General features: G+C 43.9%; 1 protein-coding gene across 1 annotated transcript in view; it reads right to left on the reverse strand.

Annotated features, from left to right (window-relative positions):
• CYSTM1 (cysteine rich transmembrane module containing 1) overlaps positions 1–27429 on the reverse strand; it is a 232290-nt gene that overhangs the window by 76769 nt on the left and 128092 nt on the right. The gene's annotated exons all lie outside the window — the stretch shown is intronic.

A 27429-nucleotide genomic window follows, 5' to 3' on the forward strand; every position in this document is an offset into this window, starting at 1 on the left:
CATTTACAACACCAGCTGCCCCGAAAAAAACAAAAAAACATCTGCTACTGCTGTCTGCCAGTTCTTAAATAACCAAGGGGCAAGGGTCACCTTCTGTTGGCCCCGTCCCCTTGTGACATCAGCAGGCCAGTATGCCCCTTTCTCTTTTCAGGTCAGCAGTGGCGGCAGCCGTTGCGATTGATGATGGACATACATTGGGGGGACATTGTTTTTTTATCTTTGTTTTTTAAGTAAAGGACTTGTCAAAAACTTTGTACCCCATACTCATTCACATGGGGGGTGGGATTTGCATCTTGTTAAAAGGGGCTTCCAGATTCCGATAAGCCCCCTGCCCATAGACTCCCACGACCAACAGTCACAGTTGTGGGGAAGAGGCCCTGGTCCCCATGAACATGGTGTCCCTCTGCCCTGCACACTCATCCCCTACCTTTTCTGACCTGCTGGGCTGCATGCTCAGATAACGGTCTGGTACAGATTTTGGGGGGACACCATGCTATTTTTTTTTTTTTTGTGGGACCTGGTATGGATTGGCAGAGAAATCCGATGACAGCTGATAACTCATCAGTTGTTAAGGACACAGCAGCCGGCTTCCCAGCCCACTCAGTAACAACCAACTATTCAGCTTGTTAAAAAAAAAAAAAACAATGCGTGAAAACTGCATGCAAAAACGCATCAAAATCGCCAGCTCTAAAAACACAAAACGCACCGGAAAACCACATCAACTGCAACTGCATGTGAACCTAGCATTAGTCCACATAAATATTTGTTTTGAAATACACATGGAGATGCAAATGTCTACAGAAAAATGGCATCAAGACATACACAGGTATATATAGAGCTATGCACTTGGGGCTTCAAAAATATGAGACAATGTAACACTTTGGCTACCCAAAGACACAAATTTGATGACCTGTGAGCTAACATGGCTATAATAAATAATAATATAGCTTATACAGTATCTCACAAAAGTGAGTTCACCCCTCACATTTTTCTAATATTTTATTATAACTTTTCATGTGACAACACTGAAGAAATGACACTTTTCTACAATGTAAAGTAGTGAGTGTACAGCTTGTTTAAAATTGAAAATATGCTGTCCCCTCAAAATAACTCAACACAGCCAATAATGTCTAAACCGTTGGCAACAAAAGTGAGTTCACCTCTAAGTTATAATGTCCAAATTGGGCCCAAAGTGTCAATATTTTGTGTGGCCACAATTATTTTCCAGCACTGCCTTAACCCTCTTGAGCATGGAGTTCACCAGAGCATCACAGGTTGCCACTGGAGTCCTCTTCCATGATGACATCATGGAGCTGGTGGACGTTAAAGACTTTGTGCTCCTTCACCTTAGGTTTGAGGATGCCCCACCGATGCTCAATAGGGTTTAGGTCTGGAGACATGCTTGGCCAGTCCATCACCTTTACCCTCAGCCTCCTTAGCAAGGCAGTGGTTGTCTTGGAGGTGTGTTTAGGGTAGTTCTGTTGGAATATTGCCCTGTGGCTCAGTCTCCAAAAGAAGGGAATCATGCTCTGCTTCAGTATGTCACAGTACATGCTGGCATTCATGGATCCGTCAATGTACTGTAGCTCCCCAGTGCTGGCAGCATTAATGCAGCCCCAGACCATGACACTTCCACCACCATGCTTGACTGTAGGCAAGACACACTTGTCGTTGTACTCCTCCCCTGGTTTCCGCCACACACGCTTGACACCATCTGAACAAAATACGTTTATCTTGGTCTCATCAGACCACAGGACAGGACAGGATTCCAGTAATCCATGTCTTTAGTCTGCTTGTCTTCAGCAGTTTTCGGGCTTTCTTGTGCATCCTCTTTAGAAGAGGCTTACTTCTGGGATGATAGCCATGCAGACCAATTTGATGCAGTGTGCAGCGTATGGTCTGAGCACTGACAGGCTGATCCCTTACCCGTTCAACCTATGCAGCAATGCAGGCAGCACTCATACATCTATTTCCCAACGACAACCTCTGGATATGACGCTGAGCACATGCACTCAACTTCTTTGGTCGACCATGGCGAGGCCTGTTCTGAGTGGAACCTGTCCTGTTTAACTGCCCTGTTAAATGGCTAATTGGGCCCCCCGATTGGACATTTTCACCTAGGAGTGTGCCAGCAGTTTAGACATTAATGGTTGTGTGCGGAGGGGACAGCAAATCTACACTGTTATACAAGCTGTACACTCACTACTTTACATTGTAGCAAAGTGTCATTTCTTCAGTGTTGTCACATGAAAATATATAATAAAATATTTACAAATATTTACTTTTGTGAGATACTACCAGATCATAATACTAACTTCTCATCTGTGCATTTGGAAAACCTACTATATACCTATGAAATCCATGTGGTATCATAGTACAGAGCTGTCAGGCAGCCATAATTTTATGATAAACCCCCACCCCCATGTTTCTGAACACATCTATACATATAAAAATGTTGGTGCACATAATGGAGCTAAAGACAGGAATGGACAATGTGACCAGATCCTGAGAATCCTAATCCCGCAGCTAATCCTTATAAAACCTTAAAAAGCATGGTCCAAAATGGGAAAAAATCAAGGATGATATCCAAAGGCAATCAGATAATTCCTGAAGCACATTGTATTGCAAAGATCACATTTCAACACAACATTTTGGAGCCAAACGGGGCCCCTTTATCACTTTATATCACTTTAAAATCAAATGTTGACTCTTCAGTAGCAATTTAACCACTTGCCGACCGCCGCCCGACTATATACGGCGGCGGTCAGCCCCTCCCAGGCAAAGTGACGTACCGGTACGTCACAAGCCTGGGAGCGAATAGGGGGCAAGCGAGCGCCACCGGAAGCGCGCTCCCGCCCCCACTCGTAACCGAAGAACCCGGCGCGTGTGACCGGCGGACCCGATGTCCGCTGGTCACTCGCGATCGTCAGGTATAGAGGGAGAAAGGCAGGCGGCTAATGTAAACAAAGCCGCTTGTCATTCTTCCCTGTGTAAAAGCACAGATCACTCGGTCCTGCTATGTAGGACCATTGATCTGTGCTGTTACACACACAGCCACATCCAATCACAGTAAGAAACACGCCCCTAGGGACACACTTAACCCCTCCCTCTCCAATAAAGTTAACCCCTTCCCTCCCAGTGTCATTTTTACAGTAACAGTGCATATGTATAGCACTGATTACTGTAGTAGTGTCACTGGTACCCCCAAAAGTGTCAAAAATGTCAGTCAAGGGTCCGATCTGTCCGCCGCAATGTTGCAGTCCCGCAAAAAAAAAAAAAAATCGCAGATCGCCGCCATTACTCGTTAAAAAAAAACAAAAATTACAAAAATCTTTCCCTTAGTTAGTAAACACAATAACTTTTGCACAAACCAATCAAAATACGCTTTTTGCGATTTTTTTTTACCAAACATATGTAGCAGAAACCAAATTGGCCTAAAACGTTAAAAAATTTAGATTTTTACTTTTTTTTGCGGAATTTCATATAAAAAAATCTGAAAAATATTGTTATTTTTGCACAAAAAAAAAAAAAAATCACACAGGTGATCAAATACCACCAAAAGAAAGCTCTGTTTGTGGGAAAAAAAGGACGTCAATTTAATTTGGGTACAGCGTCGCACGACCGCGCAATTGTCCGTTAAAGTCATGCAGTGCCGAATCGCAAAATAGGCCCTGGTCAGGAAGGGGGTAAAATCTTCCAGGGCTTAAGTGGTTAAAATGTTATAGGCGTGTTTTAATTCCACAAAAAAACAGCTTGGAAAACTAATATTTATCTAAACATTCAGGTTGCTCAGCATTTTGTTCAGGATTTTGGCATACAAAAGAGGGCATTGTTTATACTACAATGTAAACAATGGAACAAAATACCTTGTAAATGGTATTGTCAATGCAGTTTTTTATTCCAGTAAATAATACCAATTCTGAAACAAAATAGGATGGGGTTTAGAGTGCCCTAGGGCATGCTACTTTTTGTACACCGGTTATTAAACCTGTTCAGTAGAAATGTTTTGATGTACATTGTTTAGTGTAAGAACAATGTAATATTTCTTGAGGTCAAACATCTGAGGGACCACTTTGCAAACTGGCAATAAGAAAATATCAAAACATTTAGATACAAGTATGAAAATTCTGTTTAGTTTTCATGGGTGCATGTGGAATATCTAATTAACATACAGGTCTCATGCCATATGTATTTTGTACATTGAGCACAAAAGGTCACTACTTCTAGATTAATGACAGTCCATTTATAAAGAAAAGAAAATTGGATTTTCGACTTACCAAAAAATCTATTTGTCAGATGTTCATTGACGGAGACAGCTCTTCATCTTCATGACCGTAGGGTTATGCTGCCCCCCTACAGGAGTAGGACACTAGGCAGAGAAAAGCTTGAGCACACCTATATAACTCCAAAGTGGGTCAGGTGCTGTGTCCTTCAATGAACATCAGAAAAAATTCTTTTCACTGAGTCCTCTGACAGTCGCCGCCCACTCATACAGTCTTCACTACTGGGTATTGGTCTTATCCACAAGAGTAAGCTAGGCAGAGGATTTTGTTAGAAAACATTCACAAAACCTGGTATAGACACACCTACAGGGGGCTGTCCCTCTGGTCCAATTACCCCCTGCTAGCAGCATTCCCAATTCGGTTTGGTAGCAAGCAGTATATAGGTCCATGAACCCCAAAAGAGGGGCGGGGGGCGGCGACTGTCAAGAGGACTCAGAAAATAATTTTACGTTAAGTTCTTACAAAAATTATATTTTCTCTTACGTCCTCTGACAGTCGCCGCCCACTCATACAGTCTTCACTACTGGGATGTCCCAAAGCAGTGTAGATGTGAGGGGTGGGAAACGTAAACCATCTAAAAAGGCAACGCAGCACCCAGTTCAGAGTAAAGAACCTTATCTGAACCAGAAAGGTAAAAACACTGGGTAACAGGAAAGCTCAACAGGAGCGAACAAACTCAGGAAAGCAAAATAACCAAGGAGGGAAAAAACCCCAACAGGAGGGGACAGGCTAAAAAAAACGCCATGTCTCTCCTAAGGCACTGCCGCACTCAGAACTTTGCGGCCAAAGGAGGCATCTGCCGATGCCAAAACATCAAGTTTGTAAAATTTTGTAAAAGGTTTGCACGGACGACCAGGGCGCTGCTTTGCACACCTGGGACACCAACGCTTGATGGCGGAAGGCCCAAGACGCACTCACCGCTCTGGTAGAGTGTGCCGTGACAGGGAAGGGCAGAACCCGTTCCCTAAGCAAATAAGTCTGTACAATCGTCTGTCTGATCCATTTAGAAATGGTTGTCGCAGACACAGCCATACCCTTCCGAGGACCCTCAAGAAGGACAAAAAGAGAATCCGACTTTCTGAAGGATTCAGTAGACGACAGGTAAACCCTGATCGCCCGGACTACATCCAAGGAATGCAAGGCAAACTCCTTAGGATGCGTAGGTTTCGCACACAGCGAAGACAAGACAATGTCCTCGTTGAGATGAAAATCGGACACCACCTTTGGAAGGAAAAATTGATGAGGTCTCAAGACCACCTTATCCTTAAGAAACAACCAGGTAGGGGGAGCGGCAAGACAGGGCAGCCAACTCCGACACCAGAAAGGCGACTTTCCGTGACAGTGCAGGCAGAGGAATCACCCGGATGTTCTCAAAGGGAGGACGTTGCAAGTCAATTCAAATTCAAGTCCCAAGGAGGCAAGGGTGCCCTCCTAGGGGGAGCCAGATGACGCACCCCTTGAATAAAAGGTGCGGATCAAGGAATGTGACGCCAAGGGGCGCTGGAAGAGAATGGCCAGGCGCAGATAACTGACCCTTAATAGTGGTCAGCGCAAGACGCTGGTCCACACCAGATTGCAGGAAGGCTAACACCGTCGCCACCAAAAAAGAAGCGAGGATGGAAACCCTGCGATTCACACCAGGCGAAATAAGCCTTCCAGGTACGATAATAAATCTTACCTGACGAGGCCTTCCTAGCTTTGAGTAAGGTAGGAATGACCGCTGACGAGAGACCCCGATCTCTCAAGACCTGGCTTTCAACAGCCACGCCGTTAAAGCCAGCGAGGGCCACTAGAATCACCAACCTCGGTTCCGAGGCCAACCTGCTAAGGAACCTGGACAGCAATTGAATCGGGGGGGGGGGGGGAAGACATAAATCAGGCGATACTGATTCCAAGGCACTACCAACTCGTCCGAGGCGTCTGCCAGTGGGGCCACGAATCTTTCCACCTTGTTGTTTAGCCGTGACGCAAACAGATCCACATCCGGGGATCCCCACTGCGCAAACAGAATCTGAAACACCTCCGGGTGTAGTGACCATTCCCCCTGGTCCAGGGTCTAACGGCTCAGATAGTCGGCCTGCCAGTTCTCCACACCTGTGGCCAATCGCATCTCCCCTCCCTCTAGCTCGGTGGTCTATTGCGGCCTGTGTCCACAATCTGCTCACACACCACCCCAAATTAGCCATTTTTCTTCCCCGGTGTCATGTGACTCGTTAGTGTTACAAGGTCTCAGATTTGATTGGGGAGCAGGTATGTTAAATTTGGTGTTATAGCTCTCACTCTCTCATACTGACCATTGGAAGTTTAACATGTCATCTAATGATAAAGAACTCTGAGGATCTGAAAAAAAGAATTGTTGCTCTACATAAAGATGGCTTAGGCTATAAGAAGATTGCCAAGCCCCATAAACTGAGCTGCAGCACGGTGGCCATCACCGTACAGCGGATTAACAGGACAGGTTCCACTCAGAACAGGCCTTGCTATGGTCAACCAAAGAAGAGTGCACATGCTCAGTGTCATATCCAGAGATTGTCTTTGGGAAATAGACGTATAAGTGCTGCCAGCATTGCTGCAGAGGTTGAAGGGGTGGATGGTCAGCCTGTCAGTGCGCAGGCCATACACCACACACTGCATCAAATTGGTCTGCGTGGCTGTTGTCCCAGAAAAAATCTCTTTCAAAGATGATGCACAAGAAAGCTCGCAAATAGTTAGCTAAAGACAAGCAGACTAAGGACATGGATTACTGAAACCATGTCCTGTGGTCTGATGAGACCAAGATAAAACGTATTTGGTTCAGATGATGTCAAGCGTGTGTGGCGGCAACCAGGTGAGGAGTACAATGACAAGTGTGTCTTGCCTACAGTCAAGCATGGTAGTGGGGGTGTCATGGTCTGGGACTGCATGAGTGCTGCCGGAACTGGGGAGCTAAAGTTTTTTTTGAGGGAACCATGAATGTCATCATGTACTGTGACATACTGAAGCAGAGCATGATCCCTTCCCTTCGGAGACTGGGCCGCAGGGCAGTATTCCAACATAACAACCCCAAACACACCTCCAAGACGACCACTGCCTTGCTAAAGAAGCTGAGAGTAAAGGTGATGGACTGGCCAAGCATGTCTCCAAAATAACTTTTCTCAATGGAGGAGGAATGCCCCAATGGATTATCTGTACTGCTATCCTGTCTGAAGTTTTAAAAATGTTAACCATTGCAGTGCCAGATGTTCAGAGTGAGGAAGAGGACGAGGACAAGGAAGAGGACAAGGCATAATATATAAAAAAGGATGGCACAAAATTAAGTCAATTCTGCTCTTTTAGTGCCCAAAAAACATAAGTCCTTAAAAGAAAAGTATGGGTTTCTGTTTTTTTCCACAATCCTACCTACCTAGGTGAATGCTGCATCTGTCCTCTGGTGCCTCTACACCCCGCTGATCGCTTGATTCTCACAGCTCCGTGCGCAAAGAGCTGGTGACTCACCAGTTCTGTGCTCTGCCCCCTCCTCACTCACTGGAGCACTGGACTGTGGTGTGGAGGGGGGCGGAGCAGCCAGCTCAGGCTCTCAGGGGCTCGCTGAGAGGCGAAACCAGATGTCGGTCTGGGGATCTGGTGGATCCCGACTCCGTGGTTGTGATGCAGCGGAAGCTCTGTCTACCCTCTTCCTTTCTCATGTTGGGAAACATCATGGTATACCTACAAATATCGTCTCAGACCACGGATCTCAGTTCATTTCCCGATTCTGGAGAGCGTTTTGTAAGAAACTGGGAGTAACGCTCTCACTCTCTACCTCACATCACCCGCAAACAGATGGTCAAACCGAACGCATGAACCAGACCCTTGAAACCTATCTTCGGCATTACATCAACTCGCTACACTCCAATTGGTCTAAATATTTGCCCTTGACTGAATTCGCCATTAACTCTCGTTGGCACAGTGCCCTGCATACCACGCCATTCTACGCAGCATTGGGCTATCACCCTCAGACCTTTCCACTACTTCAGCCTTCATCTGGTGTACCAGAAGCAGATCAAACGGGTGAAGAATATCTTACTACACTGGAAAAAGATTTGCTTATTGCTACGGAAGTCAGCAGGCAGATATGAAAGTTTCTCCAACAGACGACGACGCCATATACCTCCTTATGCGGTGGGGGACAGAGTTTGGCTGTCTACCAAATACATAAGACTGAAGCAACCCTCTACCAAATTGGGCCCTCAATTCATTGGTCCTTTTAGGGTAATTGCTAGAGTCGGACAAGTCTCCTATCGGTTGAAATTGCCCTCCTCACTCCGGATACACCCTGTGTTCCATGTTTCTCTCCTTAAAAAGGGCAATCTTCAATCGTTACTCCAGAACTCAAAAACGACCTCCTCCTGTTCTTGTTGATGGACAACATGAGTTTGAAGTCTCTAAGATTCTGGATTCTAGAAGACGGGGTCGTGGCCTACAATATCTGGTTCATTGGAAAGGATACCCCATCACAGACCGTTCCTGGGTTCCAGCTAAAGATTTGCATGCCCTTGCTCTCATCCGAGACTTTCATGCCTCTTTTCCTGCCAAGCCTCGCTAGGCCCCCGGAGGGGTCCATTGGAGAGGGGGTCCTGTCTTGTACCTGGGTGTCCTTGAACCGGGAGCTTCCATGTTCCATAGCTTGCAGCCTTATCTGTTGTGCCACAAAGAAGCTCTGGAGTTTGTGCAGTGATTTTCCAGCCTGATGCTTTACTTTTGGACTCACTAGCTCCACCTGCTGCCAGCTGCAAAGAATGTACAATTTGACCAGCTGTGATCAATGTAACAATTTACTCAGCTTTCAAAAAGCAGCACTTCCTGTTCCTCAATGCCCGTTTGTTTGGAATATCTTCCTGTTCTTGGGTGTGCTGCTTGCTCTTTGATAGACTTTCGTGTATGAACTTTTGCCTGTATTCTTGACCCCTCTTAAGCCTGCCGAATCTGTACTTCACCACCAGCTTGTGTATGACTTCTGCCTGCCTGACCATTCTTTGGATTACGTTTGTATACGGCTTTGCCCGATCTGTTGCTGGCCTGATCCCGGACTACGTTTTCGCCTGAATCCTCAGCACTCAAACTCCACTTCCAACTTTACCTAACAGGTACCTAACCGGCAACACATGAGAGGATAATAAAGTAGCCACAGGCCTACCTTAGGGTGGGACCACTGCCTGCAAGATCTTCCTGCCAAATGCCTGGCTTGCAGCGTGTTTTACCTCCTCTCCATTAGGAGTGATGCAGATATCTTGGAAACAAGAGGCTGATCAGCAGGTCTGTCCCTCCGAAGTCTCTGCCTTCTCTGCTTTGGATTCAGAACCTATCTGGAGTGGAACTTAACCATTTTACCACCGGAGGATTTTCCTGCTTTACGTCCAAGCCACTTTCTGCAACTTGGCACTGTGCGAATTTAACTGACAATTGGGCAGTCATGCAACGCCGCATCCAAACGAAATTTACGTCCTTTTTTTGCCACAAACAGAGCTTTCTTTTGGTGGTATTTGATCACCTCTGTGCTTTTCATTTTTTTGCGATTTTAATAAAAAAGCAGCAAAAATTTTGCAAAAAAATTGACATTTTCTACTTTGACAGTTAAAAAATATCCAATATATTAAATTTTTGTCATATATTTAGGCCAAAATGTATTTAGCTACAGGTCTTTAAAAAAAAAAAAAATTCTCAATGAGCGTACTTTTAACCGCTTTAAGACCGGAAGATTTTACCCCATTCCTGACCAGGCCATATTTTGCGATTCGGCACTGCGTTACTTTAACGGACAATTGCGCGGTCATGCGACGATGTACCCAAATTAAATGTATGTTCTTTTTTTCCCCACAAACAGAGCTTTCTTTTGGTGATATTTGATCACCTGTGCAATTTTTACTTTTTGCGCTATAAATAAAAAAAGAGCGACCGTTTTGAAAAAAATTATATTTTTCACATTTTTTTACATGAAATTCCCCCCAAAAAAATGTAAAAATCAAAATTTAACATTTTAGGCCAATTTGTTTTCTGCTACATATTTTTGGTAAATATTTATTTATTTTTTAACTAGTAATGGCGGCTATCTGCGATTAGTTTTTGCGGGACTGTGACATTGCAGAGGACAGATCGGACCCCTGACATTTTTGACACTTTTGGGGGTACCAGTGACATTACTACAGTAATCAGTGCTATAAATATGCACTGTTACTGTAATAATGACACTGGCAGGGAAGGGGTTAACTTTATTGGTGATCAAGGGGTTAAATGTATGCCTGGTGCTTACTGACGTGTGTGGGGGGAGGGGATTGTGTGACACAGGCACAGATCGCAGGTTCAGCTATGCTGAATCCTGTAATCTGTCCCTGCCTGTCACATAGGAGATCCGCCCGCTTTGTTTACACAAGCGGGGGGATTTCCTCACTCGATCACTGACAATCGGGGAAGATCGGCGGTGATCACCGCCTCTCCTTCCCTGGCCCGACTCCCGCTGTGTCTGAATACAGCCGGAGCGAGCCCCCGGCGGCGCGCGCGTGCCGCCGAGAAGGGGAGGAGTCCAGCAACGTACGTCGCTGGACGATAACGAGCCACTTTGCCGCAATACCAGCTCAGTGAGCCGTCGGCATGTGGTTAAACATTAAATCAGAAAAACCTGTGAAAATTGGTAGATTAGCAAGACTGACTGTCTAAATCATCAAGGAATCGTAATCTATCTTGTCTGTACCCCTTCTTAGGGCCACTGACAGGACTAATCCAAACTTGTTTTGTGAAACAAAGACACTACTTTGATTAACAAAGTGGATCTGGCTTAAAGACTACTGTGTTCAGGAGCATGATTTAACAGGAGGCTCCCTGACAGACACACCTTGCAGGCCCCCTTTAAATTACTATTGATCTTTCATAGTGATAGGTAAAAGGAAGCCCGCTTAAGGGAAATAGATTAGAGTAAGGTTATTACCTGGGCTCAGAAGCTGGACCGATATGTACCCAAAGTACACCAAACCTATGACTTCCCTCACAACCGAATGTTGGCATGTCAGTTGTGAAAAATGCTCTATAATACCAGAAAGCTCCTTATACACCTGCCTGCAAATGCAATAAAATTAAGTGGAAAGGAGTTTATTAGAAGAATGCTTTTAACCATATCGTAGCGATCAGCTGTCCTACCTGATGCCTGGAACCATAATCCACTTCCTATAAATCGCTCCGCAAATATAAAAATTAAGCGGAAAGGAGCTAGGTAAAAGAATGTTTTTAACCATATCGTAGAGATCAGGTGTCCTACCCGATGTCTGGAACCATAATCCACTTCAATACCATTGGGTGCCTTTTGGTACTTATGAGGGATACATTAAGGAGATCCCTACTTCAGAGTAAGTCCATAGCAGTAGCAGAACACTCACATAGCATAACTGGTTGCAGTAAGGCAAAGTAGTGATAAGCCAGATACATATAGAACTGGCAAGGAAGGGGCTAATACTATTAGTGATCAAGGGGTGAAATGTAAGCCTAGGGGAGTGATTCTGTGGGGGGGTGGGGGGGGGTTGGGCTTGTGAGATCACCACAGAGACATGTGATCCTATATAGCAGAATCACATAGCCTCTGATCACTTCAGGGAGAATGACAGGCAGCTGTGTTTACATCAGCCGTTCGTCCTTCTCTGTCAGCAGGGGGGCGATCGCGAGTGGCCAGCGGCCATCGGAGCCGCCTGTCACACGCACTGGCTCCCCGGCCGACATAGTATTACCCCGGTTTGCCCAGGAGCAGCCACTTGCCACAGTAAATCTGCGGTGGGCGGTCAAGTGGTTAAATGCTGTGCATTTTTTTTTTTTTTTTATGGTTACTAATAACCTTTTAAAAAGTTGTGCATCTTGATAAGTAACAATGCAGTCATCACAGAAATGTCACTAGCCATATTTAATGGTGTGCATTACTGAATAGTAACATGGTATAGCCATGTAACAGAAATGTTAAGAACAAAATTTAATAAAAGTTTGTGCAACCTGCTTAGTAGCTGGGTAGTCATAACAGAAATGTCCCTTGGCCATGTTTAATGCTGTGCATTACTGAATAGTAACATGGTATAGCCATGTAACAGAAATGTTAAGAACAAAATTTAAAAAAGTTTGTGCAACTTGATTACCAATAATGTAGTCATAACAGAAATGTCCCTAGCAATCCTTAGGCTCCATTCACACCTGGGCGTTTTTGAGCATTTTTTCAGCTCCAAAAACGCTAAAAAAAACGTTCCAAAATGCCCAACAAGTAAAACCCCATTCATTTAAATGGCCCCTCTTCACATCTGAGCATTTTAACGCCTGAAGCAAAACGCCTGTAGCTGAAAAAAGTACATGAGCTTCTTTTTGGGCTGATTACCAGTGTTTTTGATAGATGTCAATGCCTGCCTCCAAAAACGCCTGAAAAAAAGGCCTGAAAATCGCGGTAAAAACGTGCGAAAACACTACACTCAAGTGTGAATGTAGCCTTAATGTTGCGCATTTCTGAATAATAACCTGGTACAGACATGTAACAGAAATGTTACTAACCACACTTTAACCACTTACCGACCGCCCGCCGCAGTTTTACGTCGGTCCTTTGATGCTAAATACCGGTTATGGCAGCAGATAGCTGCCATAACCCCGGTATTTTTAAAAAAGGCAGTGATCGGCTTTCAGATAAGGGTGGTCCCAGCGGCGGATTTGCAGAGGGATCAACCTTACGGTGCGGCGGAAGAGGTGCCCCCCCTTCCCGCCGCTTCCTGGCCGTTTTCCCAGCTTACCAGACCCGCCGTCAGCGGGGATAACAATCCAGTCCCAGATCCTCAGAGACAGGAAGTCGAGTGAGGGCAAGATGGTCTTGGAGGACCGGAGCGACGTCAAATGTCATTGCCTAGCAATCGGTTTAAAGGGTCGATTTTTTTTTTCCAACGTTTTTTTTCTTTTTTTTTAGCGTAGTTGTGAGGTCTTTTTGACCCCAGATCTCACAATAAAGAGGACCTGGCATGCCTATTTCTATTACAAGGGATGTTTACATTCCTTGGTAATAGGAATAAAAATGATCAAAATTTTTATTTTTTAAAAAACTGTGTTAAAATAATAAAACAAATATGAAAAAAAAATTAAAGCGCCCTGTCCCCGTTATCGAATGCATACAAAGTCCCGCCCACATATGTAAACAGTGTTCAAACTACATATGTGAGGTATCACCGCGATCGTTAGAGCAAGAGCAATAATTCGAGCCCTAGACCTTCTCTAACTCTAAGCTGGTAACCTGTAGAAATTTTTTAAATGTCGCCTATGGGGATTTTTAAGTACCAAAGTTTGCCGCCATTCCGCGAGCGTGCACAATTTTGAAGCATGACATGTCGCATATCTATTTACTCGGCGTAACATTATCTTTCACATTATGGAAAAAAATTGGGTTAACTTAACTGTTTTCTTATTTTTTTAATTTAAAAAATTTAATTTTTCCCCAAAAAATTGAGTTTGGAAGACCGCTGCACAAATACAATGTGATAAAAAATATTGAAACAATCTCCATTCTATTCTCCAGGGTCTCTGCTAAAAAAAATATATATAATGTTTGGGGGTTCCAAGTAGTTTTCTAGCAAAAAAAAAAAAAAACTGATTTTAGCTTAAACACCAAGTGTCAAAAATAGGCCCGGTCTTAGAGCCGGTTCACATTAGAGCGATCCGACTTGCCCCAAAGAAGCTCCGGACCCTTTTTCTAAGTCGGAGCGACTTGTGTCGCTCCTATTAGAACGGGTCCACAGCTTCTCTATGGCAGGCGACCTACGGCGACCTGTCAGGCGACCAGGTCGCCTGACAGGTCGCCCCAGTGTGAACGGGGTCTTAAAGTCGTTATAGTTATGCACTTTGATTAGTACCAGTGTAGTCATAATAGAAATGACACTGGGAACCTTTGTGCATTTCTGACTTAGCAGCCCAGGTACAGCCATGTAACCAACAGAAATGTTACTAACAACAATGTAGTGAACAAATAATATGTAAATAGTGCAGCGCTAAATATGTGAATGAAATGTTCACAAATTATGCATGAACGAATAAAGACAATTTTTCAAAAAGAAAAAAGTCCAATAAGTCCATAAAGGTATATAATGTGACTTGAAAGGGTGATGAATCCCACATAAAAAAACTGAATTTTTGTAAAATCTTACCGTAAAATTCCTTTCTCTGAGTCCTCCGACAGTCGCCGCCCATTCACACAGTCTTCACTAATGGGGTATTGCTTCCTCTCCACAGGAGTTTCTAGGCATAAGACTTGTAAAAGAACAATTTATCTACATAGTCACACCCATGGGGGCTGTCCTAGTCCAATACCCCCCTGCAATAGCCATCCCAATTCAGTTTGGTCGCAAGCAGTGATAGTGTATAAAAACCCCCCAAAGAGGGGCGGGGGCGGCGACTGTCGGAGGACTCAGAGAAAGGAATTTTATGGTAAGATTTTACAAAAATTCAGTTCTCTTACGTCCTCCGACAGTCGCCGCCCATTTACACAGTCTTCACTAATGGGGATGTCCCAAAGCAGTGTAGACATGAGGGGTGGGCAACTCAACCGCCAGAAAAGCAACGCAGTACCCACATCAGAGAAAGAAACCTTACATGCACAGAAAGGTAACCTTCTGGGTAACAAAAAAGGGCTCAACATGAGCAACAACCCAGGAAAACAAATAACCAAGGGGAAAAACAACCCCAACAGCCAGGGACCCGTACAAACCAGAGTCCCCTATGGCACTGCCGCACAGAGAACTTTGCAGCCAAAGGAGGCATCAGCTGACGCCAGAACATCAATTTTATAAAATTTGGAAAAGGTGTGCACCGACAACCAAGTCACAGCCTTGCACACCTGGGCCACCGAAGCCGGATGCCGGAAGGCCCAGGAGGCACTCACCGACCTGGTAGAATGCGCCTTGACAGGGAAGGGAGGAACCCGTTCCCGCAACGAATAGGCCTGTACAATGGTCTGTCTGATCCATTTGGCAATGGTTGCCGCAGACGCAGCCATACCCTTCCGAGGACCCTCAGGAAGTACAAAGAGAGAATCCGATTTCCGAAAGGATTCAGTCTTCGACAGGTAAACCCTGATCGCCCCGACAACATCCAGAGAATGCAAAGCAACCTTTTTTGGATGCTTAGGGTTCGCACAAAGCGAAGGTAAGACAATGTCCTCATTGAGGTGAAAATTTGAAACCACCTTTGGCAGAAAGGACGGATTAGGTTGCAAGACCACCTTATCCCTATGAACCACCAGGTAAGGGGAACGGCAGGACAAGGTCGCCAACTACGACACTCTGCGAGCCGAAGTGATCGCCACCAGAAAAGCAACCTTTTTAGACAGCAGAGGTAACGAGATTATCCTGATGTTTTCAAACGGGGACCGTTGTAACACGGACAGAACCAAGTTCAAGTCCCTTGGAGGCAAGGGCTCCCTTCTGGGAGGGGCCAAGTGACGCACACCCTGAATAAAGGTGCGAATCAAGGAATTAGACGCCACAGGGCGCTGGAAAAGAACAGCCAGTGCAGATACCTGGCCCTTAATCGTGGCCAACGCAAGGTGTTGGTCCACACCAGTCTGGAGGAAAGCCAACACCCTCGCCACCGAGTAGGAACGAGGAGAGAAACCCCTGGACTCACACCAGGCAAAATAAGCTTTGCATGTACCGTAATAAATCTTACCAGATGAGGCTTTTCTATCCTTGATCAGAGTAGGAATGACCTCTGAGGAGAGACCCCTGTCTCTCGGGACCTGGCTTTCAACAGCCATGCCGTTAAAGCCAGCGACTGTAAAGCAGGATGGAAGATCGGTCCTTGAGACAGCAGATCTTCCCGCATTGGCAGCCGCCACGGAGGCTCTATGGCCAGTTGAACGATGTCCGCGTACCAGGACCGGCGAGGCCAGTCCGGCGCTACCAGAATCACCAGTGATTGTCCCGAGGCCAACCTGCGAAGGAACCTGGACAACAACTGAATCGGAGGAAAGGCATAAATCAGACGATACTGATGCCAAGGCACCACCAACGCGTCCGAGGCGTCTGCCAGAGGATCGCGCGTTTTTGCCAAGAACCTTTCCACCTTGTGGTTTAGCCGAGACGTGAACAGATCCACATCCGGGATCCCCACTTCGCGCACAGCATTTGAAATACATAGTTAGTGAGGCTGAAAAAAGACACCAGTCCATCCAGTTCAACCTATGATGTGTGTGTGTGTTTGCTTTTAACCGTACGTTGTATACCCCTGTATGTTGTGGTCTTTAAGGTGTCCATCCAATAGTTTTTTGAAACTATCAATGCTCCCCGCTGATACGACTGCTTGCGGAAGAGAATTCCACATCCTTACCGCTCTTACAGTGAAGAACCCCTTAGCACTTTAATGCCTTAAATACCTCCGGGTGTAGGGACCATTCCCCCTGGTCCAGGGTCTGGCGGCTCAGATAATCCGCCTGCCAATTCTCCACACCCAGAATGTGCACTGCCGATATTGCCAGGACATGAGTCTCGGCCCAAGACAGAATACTGGTCACTTCCTGGGCCGCCCGGGCACTCCTGGTGCCCCCTTGGTGGTTGATGTACGCCACCGCAGTGGCATTGTCCGTCTGCACCTGTACAGGGCGGCCCTGAAGACGAACCGACCAATGGATCAAGCACAGCCTGATGTTGATCGGGAGAGAGGATTCCTCCTCCGACCAAATGCTCTGGGCAGACAGGTTGTCCAGAACTCCACCCCAGCCCGACAGGCTGGCATCAGTGGTTATTACCGTCCACAGAATTGGCTGGAAGGATTTTTCGTCCGACACCGCCTGGGACTGAAGCCAACACAAGAGATCCATTCTGGTTTGGTGACTCAGGGACACTCTCAGGTCCAAGGACTGAGGTAGTCTGTCCCACCTGGCCAGGATCTCCACTTGGAGGGATCGCGTGTGAAACTGTGCAAATGGTATCGCCTCGAAGGCGGACACCATCAATGCCAGGGACCGCATACAAGTCCGGAGTGACAAGGATTTGTTGTCCCTGAGGGACCTGACCTTGTTCACTGACCTGACCCTGACCTCCGCCTCCCCCTCAGACTCTTGCGGGTCCTGAGAAGAGCGAGACCCTACCTAAAGCAACCATGTCACACTCAGAATCAGAAGAAAAGGAAATCCTAGGCTTTTTCCTAGCAGCACGTTCAGAGATCAGCACATCCATTTTTGACACCAAAGTTGCCACAACAGCCGCCAAATTAGTCTGGTTAGAGGAGGATTCAGAGGATCCTGAATCCCCCACCAAAGCTGGAGGGAAATTTGCTGTCCTGGAAATCCATAACAGAAATTGTTTTTTTTTTTTTTTTTTTTCAAAATTGTCGCTCTTTTTTTGTTTATAGCGCAAAAAATCAAAATCACACAGGTGATCAAATACCACCAAAAGAAAGCTCTATTTGTGGGAAAAAAAGGACATAAATTTTATTTGGGTACAGCGTCGCACGACCACGCAATTTTGTCAGTTAAAGCAACGCAGTGCCGAATCGCAAAATAGGGCCTTGTCAGGAAGGGGGCAAATCCTTCCAGGGCTTTAGTGGTTAATATGTGACCTGCTACCACGTGTAAATGGTGGGACAAAGATTCCACCCGTCTATCCACGAGGTCCACAAAAGTTGGAGACTCTTTCACAGGTACCAGAGTCGCTTTATTCAACCTTGACACCGGGGGATCCACTTTTGGTGGTACAGTCCACCTAGTGGGCACTGCCTCCGCAAAGGGGTAACGGCGTGCAAAACGCTTAGGCACCACTAACATGTGCTTTATGTGCCGCCATTGTTCATCCACAATAGTATGAAACAATTCTGGGCAAGGGAACACCTTGCCCGATTTACGAAATTTGCAGGACCAAAAAGACACCTGCTTACCCGGTGCTGTGGGTTCATTAGCCAATTTGAAGGTTTCCCGCACAGAAACTATCAGAGCTTCCACCAAAGTGCATTCCCACGCAGCGGCGGCCGATGACAGGTCCTCTTCATCGTCAGAATGCGACGACACTGAACCCTCAGGGTGGTCTGCGGCGACCATGTCTATCTCAGAGTCTGAAGACCCTGCAGATGGCGGTGAAGGGGGAGGGCATTTGCGGCTGGCAGTACTAGCAATGACAAAACCTACTTTAGACATCAAATTTTGCAAAAAAGCTGCAATCTCTGGCTGAGACTGAGAACCAGAAGGTCCCGCAATTGCTCCCATTGGGTCAACAGGTGAAATATTATCCTGGGACTCCATGTTACACTTTTTAAAATAATTGGGCAGTAACTCTTTAAGACCGCCAAAAACGTGGTCCCACCGATATAAGTGCGGGCTCACAATCTCTGGTTATTATAAGATAATAGCAGAGTGAATGAAGGAAAACCCACAGGGAACCCCAGGAAAATGTTACCAAACCACAGAGGAGACTTCCAGCACAATCCGTGCAAAAACAAAACTGACACTGACTGTACAGGAAGCGGAAGAGAAAACTCAGCTTCTAGATTTTAAAAACCTTGTTGCATGCCTGCCCAGCCTATGGGCCTCAGGAAAATGGCTGGTCATGCATTTTCAATGGGAAATTATAGAAAATGGCTGCCCATATAAACTAAGAGGAATATAAAAATCATGATCCAAAGCAAAATGGTGGCCCCATGGCGTGCCAAAAAGGGGTCCCAGAACAATACGCATCGGAAGGTCCCTGCCCAGGGGCCCACATAGGACAAGTCACCCCCTCAAATAAGTGCCACAACGGCCGTATTATTACTGCCCCCCCAGGTAAAAAACCTGCTAGGGGTAGGGGAATGCCGAGGGGTACACAGGACTAGTCCAACCGAGGTGCCAGGGGAACCAAGGGAGCCCCTAAAATCTGACTATTCCAGGGAAGGGCCCACGTCCACCACAAGACCGCCAGGGGTTTTTGGGGGGACAATTTACTCACCATACCACGGTACCAGGTGGGCCCCATTCCGAAACAGATCACCTCCCACCCAGGATGAGGGTGCTGTCAGCCAAGGGAAAGCTGCGACTCACGGCATTCCAGGTCGTGTGCGTCCCAGCGAGACGGTCCATTCGCAGGCTCATCCCCATCTGTCAGAGCACTGTCATGGCGAGGCCTAGTTCTGGACTATAACCTGTTCACGTTCACTGGCCAGGCTGGGAGACCTTAAGGATCTAGATTATCCAGTGCGAAACCTCAGCCGGCTGTTGCTTGTAGTTCCTCTGGATCTTGGTCCTCGTGAACTAACTAGTGAAAAAAAAAACGAACAAAACTTTCCTATAATAGTGAAGACCGAAGTTCCAACAGGAAGTTAGACCCTATTCCTTAAACTAGGCAGAAACAAACTGTATGATGCTAGCAGAGTCTGAGGGGTTATACCTGCAGGGACAGCCCCCATAGGTGTGGTTAAGCTTTTTCCCTGTCTAGTGCCTATTCCTTATAAAGAGGAGCATAACCCTATAGTCTCTCACTAGATGGAGCTGCGTCTGTCGATGAACGATAGAGAAATGTGATTTTTTTTTAAAAATTGGGGGGAATTTGAAAAATGTTTTTTTTTTCTCAGAATTTTCGCTCTTTTTTGCTTATAGCGCAAAAAAAAAAAAAAAAAAAAAAAAAAATCGCAAATGATCAAATACCACCAAAAGAAAGCTATTTATGGGGAAAAAAGGACATCAATTGTATTTAGGTACAGCATCGTACGATTGCGCAATTGTCTGTTAAAGTAACGCAGTGCTGATTTGCAAAAAATGGCCTGGTCATTAAGAGGGCAAATCCTTCCAGTCCAGAAGTGGTTAAAATGTGTAATTCATAATAAATTAAAATTGTTGGGAGTTATTCGCTCGCAGGTCATTACAGGTGATAAGGGGGCAATCTTTATGCATGAAGGAAAAAGATTTAACTTTCACATAAAGAAGAGCTTCTTTACAGTAAGATCGGTAAAAAATGTGGAATAGCCTCCCTCAAGAACTAGCTCTGGCTGCTGGAGTGAATTGGAACATGCTTTACTGGGGTATTTTTGCCTTCCTCTGGATCAACTATGGATACAGAGTTGTGTGTATAGAGGTTTTCTATTTGTTAGTCTTTTTCTATTGGTTGAAGTAGACTCACTTATGGCTTTTTTTCAGCCTACATATGTAATTATGAAACTGCAGTGCTATGATACATCAGTTGTTCTACCTATATCACAGGAGTTGTATTGATACCAAATAATACAAGAATTTCAGTATCATTAGAATAAGGAAAAACTGGATGTTCCATCTAGTTATGCTAGCAGCTAAAAAATGACAAACTGTGCTTGCACTATGTAGAACAAGTGAAAACCTACTAAATCTCATACATTCCAACCTCTATTTATACAAAAACATTTTGAGGACACCCTCAAACATTGCTGCAACACTTGTCTAAAGTAATAACATTGAAGTATGTTATACTATTTTGATAAGCTAAGACAGGATTGAAACAGCTGCAAAAACAAATAGAAAAAAAAAAATACAAAATTTTCAATTTACTTTTGATAAAATCTGTTTCTTGGAGTTGAATTAGGGTGCTTTCACACAGGGCGGACCGTTTTTTGATCCGCTCCGGCACTTTTTTTTTTTTTTTTTTTTGCGGACACGGATGACACTTGTGTCATCCGGTCCGTATGTCCATTTATCATCCCATCCGTTTGCGGATGATAAACAAAGATAATGCATGTCAATGGGATTGCAGATGTCAGCGGATGAGACCGCTGACACCCGTTTTTGCATCCGTTCCGTTTTTTTAAACTGAAGTAAAAATAGGGTTCTCTTCCGTTCAAAAAAAATGAACTGATCGGAAAGGACGCAAATCGGATGTCAGCGGATGGTCATTCGCTGACATCCGCAATCCCATTGACATGCATGATGTCAGTTTTTCATCCGCAAAAAAATGGGATGAAATCCGGACATACGGAGCGCCCGTGTGAAAGGACCCTAAGGGACGCAGGATCAGTAGGTATTTTGATACAACTGATTACACTGCTGCATTCAAAATGATTTGGACACTAGGAAACATAAAATCCACTGGCTAGCCAGGTATAACGTTTCTGACTTCCATCATGCCACAGTATTATTAAGAAGCAACATTTAGAACTGGATCACAAAAAAAAAAAAAAAAAAAAAAAAAGGGTGGGACCTGTGTTTTCTTAACCGGTTGCCGACCGCCGCACGACTATATACTGCGGCGGTCAGCCCCGGCCAGGCAGAGTGACGTATCGGTACGTCACTCGCCTGTCACTGACTTGCGAGCCTATCGCGGGCGGGCGCGCGCGCCCGCCGAGGCGCGCGCCCGCCGCGGCTCGTTCACAGACAAGTCAGTGCGTGTGACCGGCGGACTCGATGTCCGCCAGTCACACTGCGATCGCTCCTGTGAAGGGAGAAAGACAGAGCAGCTTGTGTAAACAAGCTGCCTGTCAGTTCTCCCTGTGTAAAAGTGAAGATCTGTCCGTTCTACTATGTAGAACGGTTGATCTTTGCTTTTACACCAATAGGAATGTCCCTACACAGTTAGAATCACGCCCCTAGGACACACTTAACCCCTCCCTGTCCAATAAAGTTAACCCCTTCCCTGCCAGTGTCATTTTTGCAGTAACAGTGCATATGTATAGCACTGATTACTGCAGTAATGTCACTGGTACCCCCAAAAGTGTCAAAAATGTCAGTCAAGGGTCCGATCTGTCCGCCGCAATGTCGCAGTACCGAAAAAAAAAATCGCAGATCGCCGCCATTACGCGTTAAAAAAAAAACAGCAAAAATGACAAAAATCTTTCCCTTTGTTAGTAAACGCGATAACTTTTGCGCAAACCAATCAAAATACGCTTTTTGTGATTTTTTTTACCAAACATAGGTAGCATAAAACAAATTGGCCGAAAAATGTTAAAAAATTTTGATTTTTACTTTTTTTTTGGGGAATTTCATATAAAAAAATGTGAAAAATATTGTTATTTTTGCAAAATTTACGCTCTTTTTTTGTTTATAGCGCGTGATCAAAAAAAAAAAAATCGCACAGGTGATCAAATACCACCAAAAGAAAGCTCTGTTTGTGGGAAAAAAAGGACGTCAAATTTGTTTAGGTACAGCGTCGCACGACCGCGCAATTTTCCGTTAAAGTCACGCAGTAAAAAAAATCGCAAAAAAACCCCAGGTCCTTTAGCAGCCAAATCCTCCGGGGCTTAAGTGGTTAAAGGCTAAGTTCACCTTTGGGAAAGAAAAATAATAAAATGCACAAAATGTGCATTTTTTTCCCCCAGAAGCCTGCAAAGCATTGCACCCATGAGCAGTGGATTTTGGGGTGCAAGCCAGGCTACTTCAAACACTTACTGCAGCTTTCTTGCCCACACCCTTGTATAGATTTTCTGTTAGAAAGCTGGAGGAAGTATCAATGAACTACTTGGAGGTTCTTCATTCAGCTTGAAAATCACTCCGCTGTGAAGCTCAAGAACACTCAACAAGCCAAATCCCATTCATTTCAAGGGCCCCTGTTCACATATCTGATTGATGTGGTTAGGTGGCATGGCTATAAAGGCACCACATCCCTGGATTAGTATTCAGAGAGCAAAAAAAACATTTAGTGGGATTCTATCTGTTCCAGAAAGTAACAGAGATAGTTTAACCACTTCAATACAGGGCACGTTCACCCTCTTCCTGCCAAGACCAATTTTCAGCACTCTCACACTTTGAATGACAATTGCTTAGTCACGCTACACTGTACCCAAACAAAATTATAATTTTTTTTCACACAAATAGAGCTTTCTTTTGGTGGTATTTGATCACAACTTGGTTTTTTATTTTTTGTGATATAAGCAAAAAAAAAAAAAAGAGCGAAAATTAGAAAAAAAAAAAAAAAACACCTTTTTTTTAGTTTCTATTATAAAATTTTGCAAAAAAAGTAATTTTTCTTTATACATTTGGGCCAAAATGTATACTGATACATATCTTTGGTAACAATAACCAAATTGTGTGTAGATTATTTAGTCTGTGCGAAAGTTATAGAGTCTACAAGCTATGGTACCAATCACTGAAAATTGATCACACCTGACATACTGACTGCCTATCTCCTTTCTTGAGGAAAGTAAACAGTCCAAGATATTTAGTAAGAGGCATGGTGAGTTTTTTGAAGTTATAATTTTTTTCCCACAATTCTTGGGGAAATGAATTTTTGTGTAAGAAAAAAAGAAGTTGTCAATTTTTGTTTTTGGAAAATGTGGGGGAAAAAAAAATAACATTTTTTTTTTCCTACACAAAGTTGACAATTTATAAGATATTTCTAAAACATAGCATGCACATAAAAAAAATGACACCCCATAATACATTATGCTACTCCTGAGTATGGCAATACAACGTGTGAGACTTTTACACAGCCTGGCCACATAAAGAGACTCAACATCCAAATAGCACCTTCAGGCTTTCTAGGAGCATAAATTACACATATACATTTTCTTTTTTTTTTTTCAAATTATTTCTTTATTTCTTTAAGTTCAGTTACATATACACTGTATTCAATACATTCCAACTTTCACAGTTACAAATTATACAATATTCAGTTCAACTCAAAAAGAGCCATAGCCTTCCTTAAACATTCTATAGCCGAACATTTCAACTTTCACGATTACAAATTTCAAAATATTCGGTTCGACTCAAAAGTGACCATAGTCTTCTTTAGGCATTCTATAACCAAACCCAAATCTCCCATTTCAATCCTTTTCCCTCTCTCCCCTCCTCCCCACCTCCAAAAAAAAAAAAAAAAAAAAAATTTTTCTCTTTTCTCTTCCTTCTCTCTTCCTCTTCCCTCTCCCCCTCCCTTAAATTTCCCCTCCCCTCTCTCCTCATCTCCCGAACCCTCTCCTTATACTTATTTATCCATTATATCTAATTCTTTCTCTGTATTTTAAAGTTGTCCTTCTCCTGAGTTTACGTAATCTATCCATTGTTTCCATTTCTTCTCATATTTATCAGTTTGTTGGCGGGCGGAAAAGACCAAGCTTTCCAAGTTATTTATTTCCTCCACCTTCCTGAACCACGTAATTATGTTAGGTGGCTCAGTCTCTTTCCACCTGAGAGGAATACATGTCCTGGCTGCATTTATTAAATGTGGTATAATAGATTTATTATAATTTTGTATCGGTATGCTAGAGACGTGGAGCAGAAACAAAGCCGGTTCTTTGGGGATATAACTTTTCGTAATTTTCTGTATTATCTTCAAAATCTGTTCCCAGTACATTTCTAATTTAGGACATGCCCAGAATATATGAAGCATTGTGCCTCTCTCTGTCCCACATCTCCAGCATCGGTCTGTGTTTGCTATAGAAATTTTATTCATTTTAACCGGAGTATAATACCACCTGGAAAAAATTTTATAATTCATTTCTTGAATTCTAGCACACATTGAGGTAGCAAATACTGACTTAATTATTTGTTTTTCTTGTTCTGGTGAGAAAGTAATACCCATTTCCCTTTCCCACTCCCTCAAGAAAGGGAATTTATGCTGTACCACTGATGTCATTAACAAGGAGTACATTTTGGATATAGTATGTTCCAGTATTCCATTTTGGGTACATATTTTTTCATAGGGTGTTACCTCTTTATCTCCCTGAGGGGGGGCTTTCAATGTTCCCAGAAAGTGACGTAACTGAAAAGCCCTCCATGAGTCTAGGCCAAAATGGCCTGACCCATCTGTTAACTCATCTGTGGTCACCCATCCTGTGTCTGAGCGGAAATCAAGAATCTGAAAGATTCCCCTTTCTGCTAAAGCCTTAAACTTCCTGTCTTGACACCCTGGCTCAAAGAGGGGGTTCCCCAGGACCGGGTATAGTAAGGAATTCTCCCGTATAAGATTGTCTTGTTTAAATATTTTTGCGCATATTTTAATCGTGTTTCCTATAACAGGGTGATTCTTAATAGCTGTTGGCAAGTTCTTATGACACCAGGGGGCTCTTTTCAGTGATACCGCACATTGTGCCTGCTCTATGTTCGGCCATAACTTATATTCTCTATGGCGACACCAATCAATCATTCTGCCTAATTGAACGGCATGATAATATCTCTTCATATTCGGAATCGCCAGCCCCCCATCTGTTTTGAATTTAAATAAATATTTCTTCCCTACCCTGGGGCGTTTTGATTTCCAAATAAAATCCATTATCATGGTTTCAATCTGGGACAAGTATCGAGGTGGAATGTGGATGGGAAGTGCCTGGAAAATATACAGAAGTTTTGGTAAAACACTCATTTTAATTATATTGCACCTTCCCATCCATGAATGCATTCCTCCTTTCCACTTTTGTAATAATGCATTTATGGATTTTGATAGGGGAATGAAATTCATCTTAAACAATTGTGAGATTTTTGAAGTAATTAACGTCCCTAGATATTTTAAAGCCGTCTTTGTCCAATTCAACTTAAAATTTACCCTTAATTGTTGTTGAAGTGTCCCTGCTAATTCTATTCCCATTGTTTCGGATTTGATAAAGTTTATCTTCATATTAGATTGAGTTCCGTACTTCCCTAGTTCGGTCAATAAATTAGGAAGTGATATAACTGGCTTTGTAATCGAAAATAGAACGTCGTCGGCGTACGCTGATAATTTATATTGGTCCTTCCCCACTTTGATACCCGAAATGTCTGGGTTCATTCGGATTCTACACAGGAACGGTTCTAATGATAATACGAACAGGAGCGGGGACAGGGGACATCCCTGTCTCGTTCCGTTTGTAATTAAAAACTCTGTAGAAAGAATTCCATTTACTTTTACTTTTGCTGAGGGGGTTGAGTAACTCTGTTTTATCCATCTTAACATTTTTTCCCCTATTCCTATGTAACGAAGGACTACGAACATGTACTCCCACCGTACCCTATCGAACGCTTTCTCTGCGTCGGTGTTAAGTAGAACGGTTGGTATTTTATTTTGGTGGATTATATGTAATAGACTCAGCAACTTGGTCGTATTGTCCCTCGCCTCACGGCTTGGGACAAATCCCACCTGATCCAGATGGATCAATTTCGTCAAATATTTCTGTAGTCTAACTGCTAAGATCTTTGTGAAAATTTTAAAATCCGTGTTCAACAGGGAAATTGGTCTGTAACTTTTACACGAGGTGGGGTCTTTACCCTCCTTGGGGATTACCGAAATATGCGCATGTATAGTTTCCTTGGGGATTGTTTTCCCTGCCCCCCACGCGTTAAACATGTCTTTCATGAATTCTTTCAGGTATGGAATTAGTTTCTTATAATAATGAATCGTAAACCCGTCAGGTCCCGGCGCCTTCCCAACTTTCGTATTTTTTATAGTCTCCATTATCTCTGTTAATGTAATTGGTGACTCAAGTATCTTACTCTCCTCTTCAGACAGCTGGGGCATTTGTGAGATTTGTACGTACTCCTCCATTTGAGATTGTGGGGTTATGGGGGTTTTTAAATTATATAATGTTTCATAATATTTTTTGAATTCCTGAGTTATCTGTTTAGGGTATGTGAGTTTCTGTCCTGCATCCGTTACTAAATGTGGAATATAAGTTGTCAAGTTTTGATCTCTAAGTGATTTTGCTAATAACTTCCCACATTTATCCCCTGATTCATATGTGATCCTTTTGGTTTTTTGAATTGCTGCTTTAACTCTAAAGGCTAGAAGTTCGTTGATGTCCCTTCTTATCTTCAGAAGTTCTGCCTTTCCCTCCTCTGACGGTGCATGTTTATGTTTCGCTTCTACTTTATTTAGCAGTTGGAGTAACTGTTCTAGTTGTTTAGTTCGTTGTTTTTTAATCCTAGCCCCGTGCTTAATGAAAATACCTCTTATAACTGCTTTATGCGCTTCCCATATTATCCCTGGGTCTGAATCTACAATAGTATTGGTTAAAAAAAAAAATTCCATTTCTGATTCAACTTCTGTCATTGTCACCTGGTCTTGTAGAAGGTTTTCATTCAATCTCCACGTTGTTTCTCTCCTTTCTCTTTTGTCTGGTAAATCGTAAGTTATTGTAATTGGGGCATGGTCTGACCAAGTTGCTGAGCCCATCACTATGTCTTTTATTGCATGTAATTGATTGTGTGGGATTAAGAAGTAATCTATGCGGGAATATTGTTGATGTAAAGAAGAATAGAATGAGTAATCTCTTTCTCTTGGGTGCATTATACGCCATGCGTCTA

This window comes from Pelophylax lessonae (assembly GCF_965119305.1).
Source record: "Pelophylax lessonae genome assembly, chromosome: 4".
Classification (NCBI taxonomy): Eukaryota; Metazoa; Chordata; class Amphibia; order Anura; family Ranidae; genus Pelophylax; species Pelophylax lessonae.